Here is a 5,124-nt window from a genome sequence, read left to right on the forward strand (position 1 = left end):
CAGATTCTTGGTGTCCTATTGTTTTCTTTTCATTTGCTGTATGTGAATTTGATTCTAACACTTTTGCAGAGTTCTAACAACTGTTAACAATGCATGTGGCTTCACAAACACATGTATTGTTAACAAAACGTCATTGTGTAACTGATTGTATTGGTATAACATCAGTTTTGTATTGGTAGGCAAAACTTGTAAGTAAAGCACATAAGTACCCCTAGAAAGCGAGAAAGAGACCATTATTTCAGGCATTATTTTTGCCTATCTGAAGTTTCTTCTTGCTACAATGAATCAAATACCCAGTATTTGCCAAGGAGCAGTTCTGTGAAGTATAATAGATTTTTGCTAATCGTGGTATGTCTAGTTTAATAAAAAGAAGGACTGAGGATGACATAATAGTGTTCCAGTATTTGAAGGGCTACCACAAAGAAGAGGGGGTCAACTTATTCTCCAAAGTACCAGAAAGGCAAGACAAGCAATGGATGGAAACTAATCAAGGAGAGAACCAACCTAGAACTAAGGATAAATTTCCTGACAGAACATTTATCGGTGGAACGTCTTGCCTCCAGAAGTTGTGGCTGTACTAACGCTGGAGGTTTTTAAGAAGAGGTTTTTAAGAAGAGAGCTTCCTGCTTGAGCAGAGGGTTGGACTAGAAAATCTCCAATGTCCCTTCCAACACTTATTCTGTTATTCTGATGGAGGTGTTAAGAAAGCGTGGGTCAGATTTTGAGATACATCTGTTGGGGTGGAATGGCCATAGAAGACAGCTATTGTACATCTCTAGAGAGGGCTCTTGAGGAGGCAAAGCAAGTCTATTTGGATGCTTTCCTTCCTGTTCCAGTGCTTAAACATGGGCCAAAATACAAACAGTGATTCTTGGTCAATGAGGTGGGGTTGGGGGCCGCTGTTGTCTAGTTGAATCATTCTCACGATGATGTACACCAAGGCTGTCCGGTGTTCAGTATCTCTAAAGATGGTATTAGTTATTGATACTGCTAAGTATCTGTTAAGAGTATTGCAAAGGGGAAGTCAGAAGCAAAATATTCACCTACAGTGTTTTCAATAGTGCTACTTTCTTGGCTTTTTGTGGTATCTTTAAATAACAGGTAGTGGAAAGTCTGGCGCTCGGTGCAGAGATTCAAAAAGATCTCTAAAATCCTTTTCCTAATTACAGTGAGGGGGAAAAATATTTGATCCCCTGCTGATTTTGTACATTTGCCTACTGACAAAGAAATGATCAGTCTATAATTTTAATGGTAAGTTTATTTTAACGAGTGAGAGACAGAATAACAAACCTCCCCCCCCCCATTTTTTTTCAGAAAAATAGATTTCAGGGGATCAAATAATTTTTCCCCTCACTGGTATTAAAATAAGAATAAAGCTGTACAGTTAGTGCTTAGTATATCAATGATGAAGAATTGCCCATTAAAAATCCAATATATTTAAATGGTTAATTCATCAATAATATCCTGAGCACACTTTGTACAACTTTTGTAACTTCCTTGTCCACTTACTGGTACTATGTTTTTGCATCAATTCTTTTTTGTTCCTTTTCCTTTTTCACTTGTTCAACAAAAAACAGTTTAAAAACTATCTCCAAAGATTATACTGTTTTTAGTTTTAGTTCAGCATATCTGACCTAGAAGAGAAAAAGCAGTGAATTGCCTCTCATTACTCAGAAAGCACAGCTCCTTTGGGCTTGAGTTGAACGACTTCGGGCAGCACAAGTCTCACTGAGGCATGTGGCTGTTGAACCTTCTTAGAGTATGTTATGTACTGGGTTTTGGTGATACCCCATGTGGGTTGCTGGAGCAGCTCTCCAGCAACCCAGACTAACTGTCTCCTGTCCTGCAATTGGCTAGCCCCAGGTGGCAAGTGTGGGTTCAAACCTATTGGCTGCCGCCTAGGGGCTAAACCAGGGGTCAGCAACCTGAAACAGTGAAAGAGCCACTTGGAACTGGTTCCCTCACAAAAGGAAAAACTGGGAGCCACAAAAAATGCGTGCGCATGCGCGTACATGCGCAGAACAGGGTTTGACTGAAGAGTGGAGCCAAGGCGAGATATGCACCTACCTTGCATATTTGAATTGATTGGTTGAACTTTTTTAGTCCCACTTTTTTTTTGGACTGCACATGGCAGAGGATTGGGAGCCGCAGGAGACGGCTGAAAGAGCCGCATGTGGCTCCGGAGCCGCGGGTTGCAGACCTGTGGGCTAGACTATATATTGCGGCTGGTTTCCAGGATCTGAAAGCAGTTCTGTCAGAAAAGTCCACTGTAACTCATTACATAGAGTCTAAACCAGTATGTCTTGCATGTTATGCATCTCCCTATGGGGTGGGGGCTGTCTTCAGTCGCATAGAAAAAAATGGAAAACAGGTTCCTATAGCATTTTACTCAAGGACCTTGTCCTCTGCTGAGTGCAACTATGCCCAGATTGACAAAGAGGCCCTGGCCATAGTTGCTGGAATTAAAAAAATTCATGATTATTTATATGACATTGATTTCACTGTCTACACTGACCAGAAACCTCTGTTGGGACTGTTCACAATAGACAAACAAACCCCCCACATACTATCTCCAAGAATGTTGAGATGGTCTATTTTTCTTTTTGCATTCAATTTTAAATTAATTCACAAACCAGGAAAGGAAATGGGCCATGCTGATGGCCTCAGCAGACTACCACTGCCAATAATGGATCCAGATCCAGCTCCTGCTGCTAGAATACTGTCCATACAGGACACACCTGAGTTTCTCCTCCATGCAGGGGAGATTGCTGCTGAAACTGCCACAGATAGAATACTTAGTAGAGTGTTGTCATGGGTATACACGGGCTGGTTGGAAAAAGGTCCAGGCTCTGAATTTCAAAGTTATTTTGTCAGGAGGCATGAGTTGTCTGCACATAAAGGGTGCATTTTATTGCGGAACAGAATCATAATTCCCACTTCCCTAAGACACAGGGTCTTACACTCATTACATGAAGGCCATCCAGGCGTTGTCAGAATAAAAGCCTTAGCTAGAAGCTACCTTTGGTGGCCTGGCCTTGACAAGGCCATTGAGGGTCAAGTCCATGGTTGTTATACATGCCAGCAATCTAGGCTTGAAATGCCACAGGTCCCAGTTCACAGGTGGGAGGAAATGCACACTCCCTGGTCTAGGATTCACATAGACTACGCTGGGACTTTTCAGGGGCAGCTTTTCCTGATAGTAGTGGATAGCCACTCAAAATGTCTGGAAGTAATTCCAGTTCCTAACATGACTACTGCTAGGACCATCCAGGTGATGAGAAAACTCTTTGCAACACATGGGTTGCCTGATGTCTTAGTTTCTGACAATGGGCCCAGTTCACTGCTGCTGAATTTCAGGCTTTCCTAACCCTAATCTCAACAGACATGCAACGTCTGCACCATTTCATCCATCTTCTAATGGTCAAGCCGAACGCATGGTGAGGACAATGAAGGAGGCACTCAAGTGCATTGTCACTGGTGACTGGCATCACAGATTGGCAGATTTCTTACTCTGCCAACATTCTACACCCTGCATGGCCACAGGTAAAAGTCCTGCAGAACTACGTTGGGGGAGGTGTTTGATTACTAAACTGGACAGGTTGCATCCAGACAGAGTGGCAGCAGAAGCCTGTACCAAAACCCCCGAGGGGGCTGCACATTGGCGATTGGGTTTGGGCCAGGAACTATGGTCAGGGGAATTTGTGGGTTCCTGGTCAAATCACCAAGGCATCCGGACCCCTATCTTATGAAGTGGGGTTGGAGGGAGGGTAAGTTGTCAGAAGAGACATTGATCAGCTCAGGAAAAGGTTTCTAGAATGGCCACTAAGCAAGGACTGCATCATAAGTCCCTCCCAAGATCCTCAAACTTGCAGCCAAGCCAGCCCTCACTTGGACTACCAGGACTCTTCCTTCTCAGTGGAGACAGAACCAGAGGGAGAACCGGGGAGCATGGAAGTGCAACATGGACCCCTGATGAAGTGAGCCAACCGAACTTAAGCAATCACTGTGCCTACTCTGCTGAACAGGCTGACTCTGGGGTGGGCCAACCGGGTGAGGCCAGCCAGAGCGTTTCGAATCCCCTTGACTCAGGAGCACAAAGGGACATGAATCTACCCAGCCCACAGGGTAAGCTGGTAGACCACAAAGTGATGGGAACTCCAAGACGTTCCTCTAGGCCACACAAGCTTCCTTTGTACCTCACAGATTACATTGTAAAATAAAGTGATGTATATTGTTGTAAAACTTGTTGCCACCAAACTACAGAAACTATTGTTTGTGTAACTGCCTATTACTGCAAATGGAAGCCTGATCATTGAGATGTTGTTTAATCTCATTGTAGTCCACAGTGATTATATTATTTTTTATTATTTACCATTTTTATTGTGTGTGTGTTGATTAATAAGTCTTGACAAGACTAATTGTGGTTGTCATAGTTTGATCTAAGAGGGGAGGGATGTTATGTACTGGGTTTTGGTGATACGCCACGTGGGTTGCTGGAGCAGCTAACGGCTCTCCAGCAACCCAGACTGTCTCCTGTCCTGCAATTGGCTAGCCCCAGGTGGCAAGTGTGGGTTCAAACCTATTGGCTGCCGCCTAGGGGCTAGACTATATATTGCGGCTGGTTGCAGCCATTTGCTCAGTACAGTTCTGGCAAGAAATAAAGTATGAGTTATCCTGTACTCAGCCTCGTGTCATCATTCCTGCACCAAAGAGCCCACTATTTAACAGAGTAGGACTTTAGAAACAGAGTAGAGTAAACCACTACATTAGGGGTCCTCAAACATGACCACTTCAAGACTTGTGGACTTCAACTCCCAGAATTCCCTAGCCAGCCATGCTTGTTGAAGTCCACAAGTCTTAAAGTGGCCAAGTTTGAGGACCCCTGCACTAGATCTTGCTTTCCTAGGACTTTCCTACACTTCTGCAAACTAAAATGTCAGCGTGTAGACTCGGCTTTTGATTTCAATAAATAGAAACAGTTTGCAGCCCTCCTGCCTCTTTAGTTCAGGCTTAAAGCCCTCCTCTTTCTCCTCTCCCCTTTCTAAACGTGGTGTGTTTATATTTAAAAGTGGGAAGAAGAAGCAAAGTGGGGTGTTTTTTTTTAACTTCGAATTAGATCCTGTT

Source organism: Vipera ursinii (genome assembly GCF_947247035.1).
Source record: "Vipera ursinii genome assembly, chromosome: 1".
Lineage (NCBI taxonomy): Eukaryota > Metazoa > Chordata > Lepidosauria > Squamata > Viperidae > Vipera > Vipera ursinii.